This window comes from Ambystoma mexicanum, chromosome 10 (genome assembly GCF_040938575.1).
Source record: "Ambystoma mexicanum isolate Mex_15411 chromosome 10, UKY_AmexF1_1, whole genome shotgun sequence".
Taxonomy (NCBI): domain Eukaryota; kingdom Metazoa; phylum Chordata; class Amphibia; order Caudata; family Ambystomatidae; genus Ambystoma; species Ambystoma mexicanum.
The window spans coordinates 289,780,394-289,802,395 of NC_090932.1; the positions used below are offsets into that span (position 1 = coordinate 289,780,394).

Sequence of the window (22,002 nt, forward strand, 5' to 3'; positions counted from 1 at the left end):
ATTAGTACCACTTTCGCCTCCTGCATTGATTGTGTTATCCCTCCCCCTACCCCGAAGCCATTAAATAGGGCTACCATGCGTGGAGCTAAAACGTCCCTAAATGACTTGTAGAATTCTGAGGTAAAGCCGTTGGGGCCCGTGGCTTTATTAGATGGAAGCGCAGCGATAGCCATGAGTACCTCTGCTCTGGATAACTCCTTTTCTAACTCCTCCAGCTCTGCCACAGTTATCTCAGGTAATTTACACCCCTCCAGGTAATCCGCTTGGGCTCCTTCATCCGGGATATCCGAACAATATACCTCCCCATAATACCTTGCAAATTCCCTTTTAATTGCTTGGAGTTCCGAGCTCTCTTCCCCCCCCCTGCAGTCCTGATTTTTAAAATCATTCTATCCTTTTCTTCCTTTCTTAGCAACCTCGCCAAGCAGCCTATCCGCTCTGTTAGCCTTAATATAGTACTTCTGTTAAAGATGCATTAGGGCCCTCTTTGCTTTAGTAGATTTATCGTATCCAATAGGCCCTTAACCGCCCTATATTCTTGTCTGATCTTTCCTGAGGGTTTGCTCACCATTTCCTGCGTTATTACCTTTAGCCTAGCCTCCAGGTCATCCTCTACCCTCCTGACCTCTCTGTCCCTTCTTAATTATATTTCCTCTAATGGTGGCCTTAAAGGCATCCCATACTATACATGGGTCCACGTTATGCGTATCATTCATCTGGAAATATTGAGCTATCTCCTCTCGCAATTCCCCCTTCAGTGTCTCATCTTTGAATATTCGTGCCTGTTACATCCATCTCCACAGCCCCGCAGCTTGTGATGGTTATGTCATTGTCACTGTGATCGGGGCGTGGTCCGAGATTGTGATTGCTCCCACCTCCACATCTGTAATTCTGCCTAGCAAGCAGTGCGAGATCAAAACATAATGTATTCTTGACGCCGACCTATGTGCATGGGAGTAAAAAGTATACCCCCTGCGGTCCCCCCTCATCTCCATCCAAGCATCCAGCAGTAAAAGGTTATCCATCCTGCCCTGAAGCTCCCTCTATGGGTTGGTTTGGGTGTGGGAAAATTTTGCACTCCTGTCGGTCCCAAGCTAGGTTAAAATCTCCTGTGAATATTATATTGCCCCTGGCGACCCCTTCTAGTTTATGTAACATTGTTTGTATGACGTGGTCTTGCCCTGTGTTTGGAGCACAGATAGTTGCGAGTGTCATTGCCTCCCTCCCCCCTTGGAGGATTAATGCTAGGAATCTCCCTGTAGTATCCCTGGTTGTACCCGTAATTTTCAGATCTAGACTATTTTTCAGGGCTATAAGGGCTCCCCCTTTCTTCCCGCGATTGTTAGATTGCTGTAGTCGATTGTACCCTTTTAATCTCAACCTCTGTCTATCCTTTTCTTGTATGTGCGTCTCCTGTAGGGCTATAATGTCTGGGTTCTCTCTTGCTAGAAACAACTCATTTTTTTTCCTTTTTATTGGCAAATTCAGTCCCTTGATGTTTAGGGACATAATGTTTAGAGACCTCTCCATGGCCTATAGGTACCAGTGTATCCACTTTTCCGCAGCATGCTGCTGGTCGATGCCTCCACCCTGACCTGGCCCTCCCCACCCTCCCCTGCACCTCCCCACTGCAGCCTCACTGGGTTGGCACCACTGGCCTATAGCCCCCCCGAACCTCTTCCTCAGGTGTAGTGAACCATTCCAGTGGTCCCTCTGGAGGGTCTACCCTGACCCATTTGGTGATCCAGCGACTTCCCCCACCCTTTCCTCCCACCTAAATCTGCATATGCTAGTTACCCCTCCCTGGGTGCTCTTACTGTGGCCCCCATGGGCGTAGCAGACTCTTCAGCTAGCAGACTTGCCCTGGGCCTCCGTTCCTGCAAAGAGGCTTTGACTTGAGGATTCAGGCCCGATGGACCCCTTCTTCTCCTTGCTTTCCTCCTTGATTCTTGTGTCTACCACTCCCACGCCTTCCTTTTTGGGCTTCGATCACTCTTGTCATGCGGGCCATTCAAGTCTTTTGTCCAACTCAAACACGAGGCCGAACAGGAAAGTCCATTTGTATCTGCTGCCCCTTTTCTGTAATTCCTGTGTTATCGGGCGCATCTGCCGTCTCTTGGTGAGGGTGATTTGGGAACAGTCTTGGTAAAGCTGGATAGTGGTCCCATTGAAGTTCAGATTGTCCGACCGCCACAGGATCTTCTCCTTTTGCCTGTATTCATGTAATGCCACCAGCACATCCCTTGGCCTAGCACTTGGTCCATTCCTCTTGTGCCCCACTCTGTGCACCCTGTCCACCAGGGCGTCTTTGGGGTTTGAGACGTCAATCAGGGAAGCAAATATTGGTTTCACTGTGTGCCGGAGGTCTGCGTCCCCCACCATCTCTGGAATTGACTTTACCCTTATGTTCGCCCTTCTCGACCTGTTCTCGAGGTCTTCCTACTGAATTTCTAAGTTATGGGTGGCCCTGGCCAGGTTTTCCATCAGATCTTGAACCTTGTGAGCATCGTCAGCCAATTCCTGCACTGCCGCCTCGTTGGTGTCCACTCTCGCTTTGAGAGTCTGTATGTCGTTTTTTACCTCCCGAAGTCCCTCAGTTAGATCCTCCTTCATTTTGTCGAGCTGGGTTTGCATCATGTTGGCCATTTTGTCTCCAAAACTTTGAAAGCATTCCTGTAGTAATTTTTTCATGACCCCTTTGTCCTCCTGGTCTTCTTCCTGGGGGGCTCCTCTTCGATCCTGTCCCCCTCTTTCCGGCTGTCTGACTGGTCCCCCTCCTCTTTCCTCCATAATTTCTGGAGCACTCCTTCGAGCACTTCTTGTCCCCTTTCGCCAGGGTCACAGGAGCCTTTCCTCTGTTTTTTGACATAGTGCCTCGTAAGTGGGCGCTTTTTGCAGCCGTTATGTGCCCCCCCCTGTGAATTGGCAGTTACTCTTTACCTGGTAAGTCTTGGCAGCGTACGTCATCTGCTGCACAGGCTAATCCGTGAGATTTCTCTGGGGGAGGGTGGGCAGTTCTGGGAGCGCCGGGTATATCCTAGGTGCCCTCCCATCCTCGTGCCTTTTCCCCAGTTGGTAGCAATCCCAAAGAGTAACCAATGCTACTCTGGGTCCCTGGTGCGGGGTGGGAGTCTTGTTTTGGGCTCTGTAGGTCGGGGTGTCCCGCTGCTTGTTAAATCTCCTTCTGCCCCTGGGCGCCCTTCATGCGGGCCCTCTGTCCCGTGCTGGGTATCAGCTCCCAGTATTTGAGCCCCTTGCTTCCTCGCTCCGTGGAAGGGTGGCCCAGGGGGGCGATGATCTCTGGCGAGTGGGTCTCCTGGGGGGGCGATGTCCTAGAGTCCGCCCTTGTGCCCCAGCTTGCGGCCCTGCTCCTCTCCCGTGCCTTGCGGAAGCATGGTCTATGTAGGCCTGGGGGTAGATCCTCATCCGCTCCCGGCCATGTTGGGTGCCCAGTGATGAGCTGGAATTGGCCCTCAAGGTCCCCTTCGTGTACCCCCCTCTGGCTCCTTATCTCCATCTGAAAGTTTTCACTGGGGGGAGGGGGGATGGACTTGTTAGTTGCTCATTGTTCGGATCGTTGGAGTGTATACTGTGGCACTCCACTGCTGGTCCGGACTCAGCTACGTGCTTCTTGACCTGGTTCCTTCTCCTCGAATATGCTGGTCCTGGGCTATTACCACGCCACAACTGCCTGTGTCGCTCTTCTGGGTGTGCTTCTCCAGAAGAGAAGGTTCTTCGCCCGTCTCAGTGCCTCAATGCGGGCCCACAGGGATGCCACCAGCTCAGGCCGGGCCTCCCCACCTCCTCTTCACCTGCTGCTCAGCCGCCCCTGTGCTCATGTGTCGGGTACCAGCTCCCCTTGTGTCAGTCAGCAGACCTTCCCTCCGCAGTCGCTCCGGAGTCGGTCCCCGACAAGCAGCGGGTAGGTTTCGAGTCACGGGTGGGCTGGAGCGCACCTTTTCCTGGCGGGCCGTCCTGGCTTCGCTCCTCCTCGTCCCTGCTTCCTTTGGGCTGCTTGCCCGCCCGCCGCTCCTCCACGTCCACTCTTAGGGCAGTGTATTCCAAATCCCAATGTCCTTATCTAGGAGGGAACCCCCTAGGTCCGGGAGTACGCCCGCACCCTCCTCGCCGCCGGTGATACCCCGGCCTGGGGCGCGCTACACCTCTGTCGGGCCGTCCCGCATCGCTGACTGCCCTGATGCCGCCCGTAGGGTCTCTCCCTCTGGGGGGCGCTGAATGTGCGCTTTCTCCGTCACCTCAGCCTCCGGAGCCTCAAATCAGGAGAATTCACTGGGCAAAACGCACCCGGGGGTCGGGGGGTATGCTTCTTTTTCCTCCTTTTGGTGGTGGGGGTTAGCACAGTGTCTTCCCTCCAGCGGCCATCTTGGATCTCCCATCAGCTGTCTCTCTTCAACCTCTTTGGTGCATCTAGACTTGGTACTGGCTTGGTTCTTGCTACTACAATCCTCTCCACCATGAGATATGTTAGTGATGACAGAGAAATTTACAGGTGGAGTTAGGCCGGGTGTCATCAATCTGATATTTGGCCTTGTGTCACTCACTTGGTTAGTCTGTAGGCCCTACCTGGCCACTCCCTTCTCGACTGCCTCAATTAGGGACAAAATTAGATGTTTCATTGTAAGGAGTTCTGAGACAACAGTGCTACAATGGCACTGCTTGTGGGCTGGGCCTCCCACACCAGTCTGGGCATAACCGGGCTGGGCCATTTGCTGGCTGGGAGGTAAGGGGCCAGGTAGCCTGCTGTCTGACATTCCTTGGCCAGAAACCCCTGTTGCTCCTGTGGCCTTAGCATGCAGTCTCTCTAACACGCTATTCCTCTTTTCAACCTTATCAGCCTGGAAGAGTGCTCCCTCCAATACTGGCCCACTACTAGAGCCACAAGGATCAAAAGTTTGCTTGTTGGGGGCAGGCTTGATAGTAGTGTCTACTTGTGATGGCATTATGTCGCCCCCTTCTTCACTTAGCCCTGAGAGTTCGGGCTGGGCTCATAAAGAGCATACTTTGTACAACACTGAATGGGGAGCAATGATGGTGTAACTGCAGAGGTTGACAAAGCCACAGGTGCTACATGAGATGCAGTGGGAGGAGGAAAGATGAGATCAGTTTCTTGGACTTCGGCTTCCATCATAACGCAGTTCAAGTGTGGGCCATTAGTTGGAGGCATACAGCTGTGAAGCCCCGGAGCTTGCAGCCGATCAGTTCTAGGCTTAATACAATTATCAGACGGCAAATGGGCCGGCAAACTCACACAGTCCATTATTTCATTGGATAAGCTAGTAATTGTGAAGCTTTCTATAGGAGGTTTTGAATTAGTCACAGTAGGTTTCCCCCAAGAATCCAAGCTAACTGGTACATTGGATAAATGAAATGAGCACAGGAACGGATTAATCTCACTAATCAGAGAGTGAGCTTCCTCCGGAGAACATGCAGGATTAGTTGAGCTGGGCTCTACCATGAAGGTGGCAGGCGTAGGCATGAGCGTTTTCATTGGCATGTTCCTCTTCACAGCCAGTATCCGTCATTTCGGTTTAATTGCAGACATGGAAAAAAGTGGCGAACTTGGCTTAACAGACTGAGATTGTGTATTTATAGCAATAGTTAATAACATGGAAGTGAGAAGGGGCAATACAATGCTACTGCTCTCTCAAAATCTGGGGCGTTGGTGGTGGAACTGGAAACAAGCATGTATAAATGCTGAACAAGCTAAGAACTGTTGTAAGTACTGCGGAAGACCAAAGACAGTATATTTGAATAACGAACAAGCTGCAAGCTATTACAAGTGCTTTTGAACGTTTAAACACGTATCATTGATTAACGAACTGTGAGAAACCAAAGGGTGGCTCACCTGCTAGTACCCGGGCATCTCTATCAGGTGGCCAGGGCATGGCCATCGCCTTTAGATCCAGACCCTGGGGGTGGACCAGTCGTATAGCAGCCTTTCACCGACACCCGTTTTTACGATGGGTGTTTTGCCACCAACATTTTTTGGGGGGGTGGGAAACAGCAAGTAAAGGGTTGGGGGAAGTGGGAAATAAAATAAACAGTTAAATGAAGAGGAGCTTGGGGACGGAACCCCCCACATTTTTGTTTAAATGTCGATTATGTTTTTGGGAAAAACTCCTGCGGCAAAACACCCATTGTAAAAAAGGGTGTCGGTAAAATTACATGGAACCAGACCAATGCGGGAGGATCACCTGGGTGAGGGGTCTTTGGGGAGTGGGGGTGAGGCGACCGATGGTGAGAAGAGGTATTCCCCGTTTCTTGTACACCTAACCAATCCTATTTCATAGGATTCGCTGATGTCCCAACTCTCCCCCCTTTCTACAGAAACACTGGGCCGAGGAAGCGGGCGACTGAGACTAAAGAGGCTAACTCTTACATATCGCATTGGACATGTCCCGCTAATCGGGTCAGGCAAAGTCAGGCACTTGACTTTAAGTGCGTACATCTGATACCAATTAGTTCGCCTCACACGGATAAAAGGCGTAACATAGAGACACACTCTGAGCAATGTGGAACACGAGTAAGAACAGAACTTCTGGGATGAAGGCGAACCTACTGGAGCAGAGCGACGGACCGAGGGATGAGAGCAACATTTCGAGGACCCCAGGAGTTCCCTGCAGGAGGTCGTTACCTCCAAAAGGCTGTGAAAGACACGTGGAGAAGGCCAAATCCCAAACAAGAAGGCTGCATTGTGTTTCAACAAAGCCAGCGGCCAGTGAAGGGCAAAATTGGGGAGGCGAGGCCAAGCCTGTGGTACTAACCAAAAGAAACGTACACAGCCAGTGAGTTGGCAAGTGACATGAAAGACTGGTGTGTGTTACGGAAAGATTGAAGTTGCAACATTATATCCACAAGTGAAGGCTGCACAGGTGTGGATGAGATGCAAAGAAAGGCAGACCTGTGAATGAACTTTGAAGCAGGGATAGCGGCGGAACCAGCGATACTCAGTAACGGAGTGACCCGGCAAAAGGAATTAGCCCACTGGAAAGTCTCTGTGAAAGGTGAAATGGTTGTAGCGATAAAGTGAAAGAACTGTAAAAGAGAAGTGATCAAAATTAACCCTGATAAAATCAGAGAGTAAAAAGGTGAACGTTGAACTTTGGTGCTCATGACATAGAACTACACAGACCAAGTAGCACTGGGGCAAACAACACAAGAGTGTTGAACTGTATTAAGTCGAAGTGGTCCTGCGGAGGTTCTGTGGAGAAAGGCACGCACATTTAAAAATCTTCGACATCAGGAAACAGTCCGAGCCCGACTGGGGGAGACCGGAAGTGTAATAAGTTAGGGGAAGGGAACCCCCGAAAGGATCTGAATTAAGCTTGGGGAAGGAAGCCCCTGCAAGTGTTGTTGAACTATTCTTTGAAAGGTCTGAGCCAAACAGGGGGACCGATGTGAACGTTTGCTTTAAGAGGTCTGAGCCCGACAGAGGGGGACCAGCGTGAACTTTTTGTTGAACTGTGTTTTGAAAGCTATAAAGAGAGACTTTAACGTGGAAGGCCAGGTGGGCCTCGATCCATGTTTTTTAAACTGCCTTTGTGTTAAAGAACCTGAGCCAGAGTGTGTTATCCTGCCTACAGGGACCAACTTACTCTGTGCTGTCTAACTTGGGGAGGACAGCTGACTCAGTCACATTGATTCGTTATTTTTGAACACTGTTTTCCGTTGCATACACATTCTCCTTTACACACTTTTCTACAAGAGATAGAACAGACATTAGGTTTTGTTAGTATAGGCCGTTTTGATTTGACAGACTAACTAGGACTGTTTTATTTATTATTTGATGGTCAAGCCTACTCCCATCCTAGTTATAGGGAAAAGTAGGAGTTTTTACAAACCCAGAAACGTTAAAGGTTTTACAAACTGTACCTTTTGTGTCAGTGCCATACTTGTGATACCATGCCTCCCCTACATATGGTTTCAGGGGGGATCCAACTCAATTGAGACAAACTGGGGGACCCTAAAATTCCAGAAATTTAGTCACAGAGCCTCAGACCCCTCTACTGCCACAACAGAATCCATAGGCTTTGACATTTGTAGCAGCAGAGAAGCCACTATCCCTCCCGGAAAAAGATGGATGATTCCCACAGACTTAGTTCTAATATCCCCTGTGGGTTGTTATGTAAGATTGGCCCCAAAATCTGGCCTGCCCTGGAAGTGTGGTCTAGATGTCCTAGCAGGCGTTATAGATCCCGACATTCGGGGAGACATAAAGGTTCTCCTACAAAACAATGGCGAGACCCCGTTTTAAATACACCCTGGGGACAAAATTGCACAGAGAATTCTTGAGAAGGCTCTATTTCCCCATTTCGAGGAAGAAATTTAACCAGAGGAAACTGAGAGTGGTAAATTAGGCTTTGGAGAAGCCGATGAGACACTTATCATTGAAGTAAAAAGGGAAGAGGAACCCACCATCCTTCCCGATCTATGCTCCGGACAGCCAAATAATCCCGTAATCGCGGAGGCGTTCTTTCAAGTAATTCCTAAGGGAGAAGGACAAGAAAAGAAAAGCCCATTTTTCTTCCTGAAACAGGGATTGCTATATAGAAGGGAGACCACCAGGGAAGGCCTAAGTAAAACTCAGTTATTAATACCCATTCAAGTGAATGAACTACAAGAGCAAAGTGATCAAAATTAACCCAGAGAAAAGGGGAGAGTAAAAAGTTGAATATTGAACTTTGGTGCTTATGACATAGAACTACCCAGACCAAGAAGCACTGGGGCAAACAATACAAAAGTGTTGAACTGTATTAAGTCGAAGATGTCCTGCAGAGGACTGTAGAGAAAGCCACGCACATTCAAAAGTCTTTGACATCAGGAAACGGTCCGAGCCCGACTGAGGGAGACCGGAAGTGTGATAAGTTATGGGAAGGGAACCCCTAAAGGATGTGAATTAAGCTTGGTGAAGGGAGCCCCAATGAGTGTTGTAGAACTTATGCTTTGAAAGGTCTGAGCCCGATTGAGGGGGACCGACCTGAACATTTGCTTTAAGAGGTCTGAGCCCAACAGAGGGGGACCAGCGTGGACTTTTTTGTTGAACTGTGTTTTGAAAGCTAGAAAGAGAGACTTTAACGTGGAAGGAGAGGCGGGCCTCAATCCACTTTTGATTTTCCTTTGTGTTAAGAACCTGAGCCACAGTGTGTCTTCCTGCCTACGGGGACCACCTTACTCCGTGCTGTCTAATGTGGGGAGGAGAGCTGACTCAGACACATTTATTTTTTATATTTGAACGCTCTTTTCCTTTGCTTACACATTCTCCTTTACACACTTTTGTACAAGAGATAGGGCAGGCGTTAGGTTTTGTTAGTATAGGCCATTTGGATTTGACAAACTCAACTAGAACTGTGACTACTCCCATCTTAGTTATAGGGCAAAGTAGGAGTTTTTCCAAATCCAGAAACTTTAATAAAGGTTTTACAAATTGTACCTTTTGTATCAGTGTCATACTTGTGATACCGTGCCTCCCCTACAGAAGTAACTGAAAGACAGTAAGAATATATTTGGTTACCGTACATAACAAAAACAAGTAATGAGCATTTATGAAGGAAGTAAAAGCAAGGTGGTACTAATGGCAATTACCACAGAATGAGAGGTGTGAGACACAAGTGGGGGCAAAGCCAGAAAGCTATCTTAAAGGATATGAAATGAAAGTGGAAGTCACACGTATTGGCCTAGGTTAAAAGATTGCTATGAAAAATAGGAGAAGTGAAACTGAGCACTGGGCAAATATAAAAGAATCCAAGGAACTACAGGTTAAGAGAGAGAGAACCTGTGTTGGCAAAAGTCAGAGGATTATAGAAAGCATATTGAAGTGAAAGGGGTATCGGTTTGCGTGACCCGTAATGGGTAGATCGTGTGGTCCTACAACTGCGACTAGACCGAGTGACCCCTACTTGGGAAAAGCTTAGGAAAGCAAATGTCAAGAGGTTTGTGTTTGGCAACAGACGTTGAATTTAATTGTAAATGGAGAAGCAGTGCAGTCAATGTGAATTATTGGAAAACCTGGATGACCAAAGATTTTAACTGGTATTCTTTTGAAAGCTGGAAGATTTGAACTGATATTGGTTTTGAAAGCTGTAAGAGTTGAACTCTTGGTGAAGGGAATCTCTGAGACTTTGTGAACGGTGTTGAACTCTTGGGGAAGGGAACCCCCGAGGCCTTTGTGGAACTGTTCTGAACTTGGGAAGGGTAAACTGAGCTTAAGCCAAGAGCTGGAAGAAGCTTGGAACTTTATTTTTGTACACTATCTTATTTTTGCTTTTATAGGTCACCTAACAAAAGACCAATTTGTTTCAGCAGATTTTAGAAAAACCCACACAGACACACAACACACACACAGACACACACGCACACATACGCATACCAGTTCTCTCCCGACAATGCTTCTGAATCCTGGTCAGACTGTCAGCCACAGCGCACACTTGTGTGTAGCAGGAGCATGATAGTTTGATTTAGAAAGACTGCTCTTTCTAAATCAGTCTTTGATATAATCATTTGTTTCTAAAACAATTGTATCACGTAGGACCATATTACTTTTGCTGCTGACATCCCTACACATTTTATACAGTTAGTTGTGAGGGCAAGTATAGGTTTTGGACTTTTGGACACAAACAGACTTTTAATTTGAACTTACCGACACAGACTATCCATAGTTTTCTTTAGGTAGGGAAATCCCACCTTAGCATAGGACAAGTTAGGCTTTACTCCATCCTGACATTGAAGATAAATAAAGCTTTCAATTTGAAAGTGTAATCTGTTGTCTGTGTCTTAATTCATGATGCCTTCACAGTCCTGAATTGATCTTTGGCCACTAAGTGTGTTTCCTGGAGCGTACCTAAGTATATCTGAGTTCTCTAAACAGTTGTGTATGTTTAATCGGGGTGTTGAGGTCCCGGACACTCAGGGTGCCTATATTAATCACCATGACACATACCCAGAGGTCCAGTTCATCTCAGATATTTGCCCCCCATTCGTGAACACATCCGTGCTTTGCTGCCCAATTCCTCCCTCGTTGACAAATGCCCCGTAGGTACTCACCCCCTGGTTCTGCCAATCAGCTGTCCCGTGGTTACCCCCAAGAGTCTCCCCATTGTCTCTCCAATATCCCTCCATAAGCTTCCACTCAATCTAATATTTGTAGTGGAAGATATAACGCCCCCGCCCTGTTCCCCTCCGCCGACAATGGCAGAACTGCAAAACAACATTCTGATTAACAATCCTGTTGGTAACACCTTGATCTGATGCTCTAGTTGTCAACAATGCCCCTTTTTAATGAACAGTTACGGTAAACATAAACTGAACTTGCCAGGTGGGGCTACACACCCCACAGCGTCCCTTTCAACCGCCTGCTTCTCTGTGGCCCCATGGAGAACAACATCAATGTCACTGGTCAGCTCTCTTCTTTCCCCGCTGGACTGTGCTCCATTTCCCAGGGACAGAGGTCTTGTCCCTTGGTTCCCTTATACCAGGAGGATCCAACTCCGACATTTGAAGATTCAGCAGCTTCGCTCCCTCCTCGGTTGAAACATTGTGTGCACTTTGACCCCCTGTTTGAATTGCAAGCCGTAGGGCCTCCCCCTCTTCCAGCTCTGCCAACTTGTCCACCTTTTCTCCTATTACCCCTGCATGTGTCTCCCACCTCCTGTCCAAAACTCACCCTACTGCTGCCCCCTCTGACTCCATCCCTACCTCCCTCATCCCCAAAACGTACCGCCTCCTTATTCCCTACCTAACCACCTTCTTCAACATCTGTCTCTCCTCCGCCACCTTTCCTTCAGCTTTCAAACATGCTACCATAATCCCTATCCTGAAGAAACCTTCTGCTAACCCTCTTCTTGCCTCCAACTTCCGGCCAATCTCCCTTCTCCCCTTTATTTCTAAGCTCCTCGAGCGCCTTGCCTACTCTCAACTTTCTGCTTTCGTCTCATCCCACTCCCTCCTCCCCACCTCTCAATCTGGTTTCCGCCCTAAACACTCCACTGAGACTGCCCTCACCTATGTCCTCAACTCTCTCCTCACTGCTCGCTATGCTAAGCAATCTTCAATTCTCATCCTCCTTGACCTTTCTGCAGCTTTTGATACCGTAGATCACCCCTTACTTTTTACCACTCTGTCCTCCTTCGGCTTCAAAAACTCTGTTCTCTCCTGGCTCACCTCTTACCTCTCCAATCGATCCTTCACTATCTCCTGGGGCGGCCGCTTCCCCTCCAGCCTCCCCCTGAACTATGGCGTCCCTCAGGGTACTGTGCTGGGACCCTTTATTTCTCTCTCTATACCTCCCTTCTCTCCTCAGTCATTTCTTCTTTCAGCATTTCCCACCACTTCTACGCTGATGACACCCAACTCTTTCTTTCCTTCTCTTCCTTCACATCTGACCCCCACCTCACTCTTTCTTCCTGTCTCACGGCCATAAAAGATTGGATGTCATCCCACTTTTTTCCCTCAATACTGACAAGACTGAAGTGCTTTTCTTCCCTCCTAACACTCTCTCCCCTTCTCCCCCTCCCTTCATCCACTTTCCACCCGCCAACCACCCCATATCTTCCCATGCCCGCAATCTCGGCCTCCACCTCGACTCCTCTCTCTCCTTCTCCAACCACATCTCTCTAACCTCTTGAGCCTGTCGCCACCACCTCTATAACATCCACAAGATCCGCTCCTCTCTCACATTCCATGCTTCCAAACTCCTAATCTCCTCCCTTATTTTCTCCCGCCTCTTCTACTGCTCCTCTCTCCTCTTTGGACTCCCTGTTTCTCACCTAACTCCCCTAAAATCCATCTACCACTCCTCTATCCGTACTCTATTTCTCCTCAGCCCTCGAGACTCTATTTCTTCCTCTCTCTCTCAACTTGACTGGCTTCCCTTCATCTCACAACTGAAATTTCAATACCTCTGTCTTGTCTACAAATCTCTCCATGACCTGGCGCCCCCTACCTTTCCTCCCTCCTCTCATTTTACTCCCCCTCCCGCTCTCTCCGCTCAGCAAACCTCTACCTCCTCACTGTACACCCAGCCCCATGTGCCTCCTCATGCTTTTGCTCCTTCCAACTCTTGGCCCCCATACACTGGAACTCCCTCCCACTCTCCATCCGCTCCACCCCTACCTACTCACCCTTCCGCCACTCCCTGAAAGCCCATCTTCTTCACTCCCCCCCTCACTTCCCTTCACTACCCCTCCCTTCCTACCCTTGCCCCCCTCCTTTCCCTCCATCCTCTCTCCTTCCCCTCTGACCTTAAATTGGTAACAAATACTACTTAAAGACTATGAGGACACCAGAACACCCCCCCTTCCCTTCCCCTCCCCCTACCTCAAAACCTACACAACGTAACTACCGTCACCTACCCCCTCCTCTACCCTCCCCGCCCTCTCCCCTCCTTGTAAATAGTTCTACTTATTGTTCTACTGACCTGTTCATGTTTGTAAATATGCTTCTCTCACTTTTGTACCTGTTGTTATATTGTAAAGCGCTTTGGCTTAAAGCGCTATATAAATTCAATAAACATAAACATAAACATATCGTATTTCTCGACATCGTAGCTGCTCCGTGATTGGTGTCATTTTATGTCGTCTCTGATGTGTGTTTTGGGAGACATCCTTGTATATCTGGACTGCAGAGTCTCTAACTGAATCTTGTTCAACCTTCTCACCTCCCCCAGGATTGTTTCTTTGGTCTTATAATCATGAAACATTACAACTACAGCGATGACAGGGCGGTCAGCAGGGTCCCTCTTTGGGCCAATCCTGTGGGCCCTATCCACATAGCATGGGTGCCTTCTGGTTGGAGCTGCTGAAAAAGTTGCCTGACACAGCCCTCAATATCTTCCCCTTCTGCTCCTTCTTTAAGAAATGTAATGCGCAAGTTCTCCCTCCTCGCTCTGTTCTCCAAATCGTCACACTTAAAGCGCAGCACTTCATTGTCCTCTTTGTGAGCAGCCAGAGACCCCCAAACATTTCTTAACTCTGATGGCAGATCTGCAGTCTACCGCTCACTTTGATCCACTCTTTCTCCCAGCACTCTGATCTCCTTCCGTAGCTCCCGAGTTGAGTCGACCATTCGCTATCTCAGAGTGCATGGATTCTCAAATGTCCTACATTAAAACATCCAGTGCGCAAGTTAGGAAGTCCAGCATAAGCTGCTAGGCACCCGGCCCCAGCTGGGCCATTCCATTTGTATCCCCTATATAACAGCAATGCGAGGCAGACAACTGTTTGATGATTGTTCAAAACATGCCATTTTATTAAGGTGAAAATAATAGTAAATGCCTCACTATACCTACAAAGGAACTTATTCGTCTATTCAGGACAATTCTACTTGCAAACAAGAGGCACGGCAATGGGAGCAGCTTTTGCACTCAGCCTTGCAATCTTGTTTATGGCTGCTTTTGAGATGAACTATGTCCTCTCAGAAAACAATATCTATAAACCACACATTAGAAAGTGGTATAGATATATTGACGATGTGATTTTTCTTTGGAGGGGCAATATTGAGCCCCTACAGGAATTTTTTGTCTATTTGAATGGGCAACATAATACCATCAAATTCACGATGCTACACTCTAAATCAACAATTAACTTCCTAGATTTATGCATTAACGTCGAAGTCGGACATTTGGCTTGTTATTTACATAAAAAACTACTGACAGAAACACCTTTCTACATTTTAAGAGTTTTCACCCAAGATCTCTTAAAGAGAATTTGCCGTTTAGTCAATTTTTCAGACTCCAAAGAAATTGTACAGAGACTGCAGATTATTATACACATGCCAACACACTAGCCAGTGATCTAAAAGAACAAGGCTACCCGAAGAAACTGGTATCTCACTCCCTCAAAAGAGCAAGATTCACCTCTCAGGAGAATTTGCTGGAACCCAGCCTAAGGCAACTAAACCAGAATCACATAACATGTGTTACAACTTACAGCACACAATAATTTGTGATCAAGAAGACACTTTTGAAATATTGGCCAATGGTGAGCAACTGTCTCCAAGATAAAGGCAAACCTTTGTTTACATTTAAAAGATCGAGAAACTTGAGAGACAAATGTGTGCATTCAACGAGCCACGGCAAGCCCAACACAAGTCATAGAACACTTAGACCATTGTTGGGCCATTTCCCTTGTGGCAACTACCGGGCATGTAAATTCACAAAGAAAATGTCCAATTTCAAAATTCAGGAGAGAACATGGGACATACGTTTCTTATCTAATTGCAAAACAGCAAATGCAATATATTGTATACAATGCCCATGTGGACTGAGATATGTGGGTCAGATCACAAGACCAGTTCACTTAAGGATCAATGAACATCGATCTAGGATTAGAAGTAAGAACCATCAAGCACCAATGGTGTCTCACTATGTGGCCTTTGCCCATACTCCTGAGGATATGCAATGGTGGGTGTTAGATACTATGAAAAATAGCTCCAACCCGAAGAGAGCATTGAATGACAAAGAATCCAGATGGATCCATCGTCTGCGAACCCTTGACAAACAGAGAGAACTTAATGAAGAAATTCCCTCCCACCAACTCTGATATTGAGCCTGGGCACCTTTATAATCTAGCCTTTTTTGCGCTGTGAGCCAGCTTTGAATCCAGTGCTATATACCATACCCACGCAGGGTCTAGCCACCATTTCTCTAGCTCATTGCTCTTTAGAAAGGCCTCTGAATCCAATCTGTTCCCATACGGCCCCTGTAGCACCTCCACAGCTTCACTGATTAGATGGCCTATCAGCCACATTACTGAAGAACACTAAATAGGCAGACTGACATTTATTTAAATGGCAATCATGATTCCCTGATTTTCAGAGATTATTTGCCATTTCTATTTAATCTACTCCTCGGTCTTGTTCCACCACGCAGGCATCAACAGAGACTATCCCTCTTAGCCCTGTTGAACTACAAACCAGTTTATGAACTTTATTGGCCATACTGGCCTACAACCATTATTTTATAAGGCAAGGTCCATTTCTTGTGTGATATATTCAATTGTTGTCCTGCTATATGACTACTTTGTGCAATCATAAGCAACTGAGGGACATTAGCATCATAACATCTAGGCATACATAATATGGCTTACATCTCCAATAGCCTTAGATGCTGATTATACTCTCCATTCGAATGATTGGTCCATTCTAACATAAAGGAAGAATCTCCTGCAGGGTGTATTTCCCCCTTCTGGCCGCTATCAAAACAATGGCGCACTCCCTTAAACACGGATTGTGCAATCAGCTCCAAATCTCTATAGTAACGTGGACATTCTGCCGCACGCTATACAACTCTATAATCCACTACGAACATCACTCAAACTATGGCGCACCCCTTCTGACATAGGTCGTGCTATTAACTTTGGACCACGACTACTACGTGGAAATTTTGCTGCATGTTATTGAACCAGCTGACTTATGCGGACAACACAACGACGGCACACACCGTGCTTGCTTACCTGAAGGCTTGCGTGCCTGACTATAGTGGAGATATTAACTCCACCTTTTCTCATTAGTTTGGTGAGTACGTGCCTACGGGTTTATCAAGGATTACGGCATCTATTACAGCCGCGGGCAGCACACAGTAATAGCGCCCTCCTGATATGCCATTTGGCGTTCATTTTTTTTGTTTTCAGACGCACATATTAAAGTAAGCAGCCAGCGGCTATGGAGTTACGAGCTCATATGAGAACACGCAATCTTCTATGGCCAGTCTAGCCTGCAGTTCCTGGTACAGCTTTAGTTTATGTGCTCTACCTCCTGACTCTAATATGTTGTATACCATCTAGGATTTTAGGAGAGTAGAGGTAGATGTATACATTGTGGGTTGATTCATGTCCGTCCATTCTTTTAGGTGTGTGGAGTGGGTACAGACTACATTTGGTATATTGTACTCTGGTGTCTTCCAGTGAGCCGACACCGCAGTATCTCCATTTGGGACTGCTGGACTTGGGTTCCAGCCATTTACTTATAACCATATATGAGGTAAAGTATCCCTCTTGGAGTTGGGCACATTACTGTGGCCTGTTGTTCTTCTACCATCTAATTTTCCAGCTCCTCACGTCCTATTCAACTTAGGCGTTTCTGCTTTTACATGGGACTTGTTCCCCTGCCGAATCCTTAATGTGGTCTCTCTTTATAATTATTTATATATTTATTTACTCTTTTACTCTGGACTAAGAGCAATACACTTTTCTACCTTTTTTGAGCACGATTCTTTAGTGAATGGTGAATTAACATACACTGGGTTTGGGTGTCTATTTTTGCTCATCCTTTTTATTCCCAGCCATCGTATTGACTACCTGTTCCCGTTTTGTCACTTCTTAGTCATCTATTTGTAATAACCTTTGAATAGGAATTGGAACGCTTTTAGCCATTTTCAAGCCATCATTGGGTGGTATTTTTCCTCTAACTACCCCCTTCTTTTTTTGTTTTCTTTCCCTAGGGGTTGATGTTTTACACATCTGACCTTTGGTCCTGAGGAAGGCGTTTTCTGTTTAGATCTTCACGCCAAAACGTATTTGACCACACCCGGCTGACCTCTTGGCTCCCAGCGGTGGTGCCTGTGCCTGTATTAGTAACGCCAGACCTTATACGTAGACCCGAGCAGCACTGTAAGAAGCGGTTGGCAAGTGTGAATATATGAACTAAACTGACACTAGCCATCTATTCTCAAACCCTACAAGGAATAATAATTGGATATTTTCCTTTTTTGGCACCCTTGGAATGTATGTGGGCTTCCATAACTGAAATTAGGATGGAAACTGAGTAATCTCATAATATCTTTTTTGACATAGGAGAAGAATTTAATTCCTGTGATACTCAGTGTCTTTGCTTAAATGGAACGTTTTTTTCTTTCATTTGTTTGTTTCTTCTAATTTTTCAGCTTTCCTTGCCTTTTCTCATTTGTTCTCAATTATTATTGTTCTTTATGGTGCATGATTTATTCAGATGCTGTTGTTTTGACTGTAATATGTTACGTATTTGAAGTTGAGCCTGATTTAAGAAAATATTGTCAAACAGTTTGCAAAAGGTTACTGAAGCTCATGTTCAAAAGATTGTTTTATGTTTTTTATTAAATAATGAGAAATATTTCTTGATGTCTATGGTTAGATTTCATATCTAGTTAAGTGACAAAATTAAAGTAATTACTTTTTTGATAACACCAATTGCATTATTATATGCATGTATGATGTTAATGTATATAGATAGAGAATACCAGGACACCATCTGGAATTAAGGAGTAGCATATTCAGACAGTAGTGATCCCTTTTGAAATAGTCTTGTGCAAAACTTGTTTGTTTTTCTAGGTTAGAGAAAACAAGGTGAGCATAGGTAATAGATATACCGCATCACTGTTAGTTTATAACCTGTGGGGACATATTTTGTTGGTCTTCACTGTACCTACTGTGCTGAGGATCTCCCTGCCTAACAAAACTAAGGGGAAACACTCTAACACAGGATGTCTGGCCCTCACGCTTAAACATACAATACAAAGAAAAATATATGGCAATTCAATCAACATAAGCCAGGATAATTACAGTATCTTGTGAACCTTTTCAGTAACCTGGGTGAACTCCCTTTCCCAGGATTCAAGGTTAGTTCAGCTCCACATTTCATCAAAAGAAAAAGAATGAAATCCACATAGGTAGCAAAGTCTTAATTCAATTATTGAAATTCCAATAGCAAGGTGATGTCTTGTTAACCAAAATTCCAACAACAGTTCTTCTTCCTGAATAAATACAGGCTTCCCACTTCCTCAGAATAGCATCAATGGTATTCCTAGCCACAATGCCTTTTCACCACTTTCAAGAAGACATGATACAGTTCAAAAGAAATACAACTTCTAGAAGGTTAGTGGTACATGAACCTTGGTTAACAGTACTTATTCTTCTGTTCAAATTGACATATCACCCCAGCTTCAGTACTTTGTGATACAGCCACAGTACCAGTACTTTGTGATACAACCACAGCTTCAGTATTAGGCTTCACAATAGGTATATTTGTCAGGATGACTTCACAGTGCTACTACTACTTCCACTTCAACAACTTCATCTCTACTACAGTTTACTATGAGGATATTCTTCTTTGCCTCATAGCATTCCACTTTACTTGGGTCACTGAAAGTTTGCATCCACTGACTATCAGATATACCACCACTACTTCAGTAGTATTAGGACTCAAGACAGACTTTGACAAGACTACCTTCACAGTACTTCAACACCTTCACTTGGGTAAGGCACTCTTCCTCTGAGTGTTTCTCCTGAAAAGGGGCAGCCTCTTTGCCTCTATTTATTTATTTATTTATTTATTAGATTTGTAAAGCACACTAACAGCCCAAGGGCATCGAGGCGCTGTTGCAAGAAAGGGTCTTAGTTACAAGCAAGAATGCTTGGCTCAAGGTTACAGTGAGCATACGACTGTCAGAGTGAGGCAAGGATGGTTACATAGATGGTTATAGGTTACATATGGTTATATAAATGGTTACAAGTTACAAATGTCATATAGTAGCAGTGTAGGTTATATCGCATGTTGGTAGCTGACGCGAAACAGAATGAGGAAAATATAATTACATAAATGGTTACAAGATACACATATCACATGGTATACATGTAGGTCTTGTCTGTCTGCCACAGTAACAACCCAAGTTTGCCTTTATGGCCCACTTCTCTCTGACAGTCCATGGAAATATAGGTTGTGTCAACTTCAACAATCTTTATGAGCAGCAAGTTCCCCTTCCCCAACTTTGCCTTTACATTCTTTGCCAACTGTTAGCCAAACAATTGCCCCCAAACGTTGGTGCCACTCTCTTGGCTTCAGGTAGGGCTTGCCCAATGATGTCTTAAGCAACATTGCACCTCTATTGGCCTCGCAGATTTGATAAGATTGCGTTCTGAAAAAGGCTGTTTCAGTGTCAAATAGGGAAAGACTTGGCGTGGGCAATGCTTGCTCTTTCTCTTCAGCCGCATATGCAATGATACAATGTTTAACCACTTGACGTCTTACATGAGATGTGATTGTTCATGTGAATAAAGGATTAGAGTTCAGTATTCTTTTGGAAATCGAACTTGGGCACACACATCCACTTCTTATTACGTTTTGCAAAGGTTAGAGGTTCAGCCATTGTCTTTCGCAATGTTGTTCTGTATAATGGAAGACACACGCCCACTTCTTCATAAAGTTCATGAGCTTTAAGGTTTTAACAATGGTCTTTGTAACATTTGCTCTTCACGCGAGTGACATGTGAAATACTCGATGACACATGAGTGCTACTTTCCCATTGTCCCTTGGTTTAAAGACTTCAATTAACACTTCAGCTTGCTTTAGCTTACATGCAAGTGAATATTGGAACTGGATACTGTTGCCGGCAATGTTCACACAAGGAATCAGAATGCCAGGTTTGACTCACTGGCTTCTGGGATCCTTGTTCTGCGGATTATCCAAGTTCTACAACTTCGGGCACAACTTCTACTGCTTCTGGCTTCTTAGGGACTCACACCCTTCCTCGCTGAAGGTATCACCAGTACAGCCACTCTTTTATGGAGCCCCTGTCGCTCCTGAGACCTGTGACCCGCCCACAGCACCTCACTTCGATCTCCAACACGGCTTCTGCACAGCAATCACACAATCAGGCTTACCTGGGGAAAGACAGCCTCGCTGCAAGTTTTCCGCTGAGCAGCCTCTGCACTTCATAGTTTGGGAAACCAGCATCCTCTCAGAAGAAGCAGGTGAAATCTGCTGCATCCATGTTCCAGCATCCCTCTAGTTTTCCCACTTCTGCTTGATTTGCCAGCACTGTGTCTTCTTCCTTCTGCCTCTGCTACTACAGCGCTCACTCCAGGCACATTTGCAGCTCCCTCCTATTGCCTGCACCTGAGAGGGCCTGTTATGCCTCCCAGGTTCCTTCAGGTGTGGGCTTATTTACCTGACTTCTGCCATAGCATGCCTCTTCAGCCCTTGTCCCCGTCCCAGTACTCTTGGCATTATGGGACATGTTGTCCCCGGTATTGTACGTTTTTACCGTATACAAAACACCAAAAGACCTAAAACAAACGCCACAAAAAGTTCGGACTACCAAAGGTCCGAACTTTTTGTGGTGTGTCAGTGGGGTCGAACTTGGTGATGGCGGGTTGTCCCCCGCAATCCCCGCAGTGAGTGGGGGTTGCGGGGGACAACCCCCATCCCCTGCAAAAAAACAAAAAAAACAGGGGCTGCGTGGGTGTTACCCGCAACACCCCGCTCACTATGCTATACAGTATAGTGAGCGGGGTGTTGCGGGGGACACCCCCGCAGCACACCCAAGAGAAAAAAACAAAACAAAACAGGGGCTGCGGGGGTGTCCCCCGCAACACCCCGCTCACTATGCTATACAGTATAGAGAGCAGGGGATGCGGGGGACACCCCAGCAGATTCCGGAAAAAAAAGGACCCTGCGGTGCCGGTTCCCGATCACGGAAGTGAAAGAGGACTAGCGCCTGCCGGGACACAGCTCGAAGGTAAGGTAAGTAGGGTCTGGTTATGTTGGGGGTGTGGTTGGGGGTGTGTTAAGGTTGTGGGTGGGGGTGTGTGGTGGGTGTGTTGTGGGTGTGGGTGAGGGTGTGGGTTTGTAGGGATTTTAATGCGTGTTTGCATGAGAAATGTACAAACCTTTTGTGTTTCGCACATTTCTCATGCAAACCTTTCCGTCGCAGACTTTTCCGCGATGGAAAAATCACGCAGATCCGTTGTCCCCAACAGCAAAATGAGTGCTTTTAAGTATTGGCTTGATTTGGAAGGTGAACTTACTTCCCTCAAAATCATTTAAAGAGGAATCTTTAGAATGGGTTGTAGTTGGATGTAGTTGTCTGGGTCGGGACTCACAGTCTACTGTGCACTTTGTTTATGAAGTAATTGTAAGTTAGCCCGCAGCCTGACTCCTGGTTTGTCTGGGGACCAACTCCGGGGTTCCCAATTGGCTGAATGAGTAGGTGGGATGGCAAACCTGTGGATGATGTTG

General features: G+C 46.4%; 1 long non-coding RNA gene across 1 annotated transcript in view; it reads left to right on the top strand.

Annotated features, from left to right (window-relative positions):
- LOC138493164 (uncharacterized) overlaps positions 1-18,170 on the top strand; it is a 151,048-nt gene extending 132,878 nt beyond the window's left edge. The window contains exon 2 of the long non-coding RNA XR_011276286.1: positions 17,453-18,170. This is a non-coding gene — a long non-coding RNA (uncharacterized lncRNA). The remainder of the gene's footprint in view (positions 1-17,452) is intronic.
- The last annotated feature ends 3,832 nt before the right edge of the window (positions 18,171-22,002 follow it).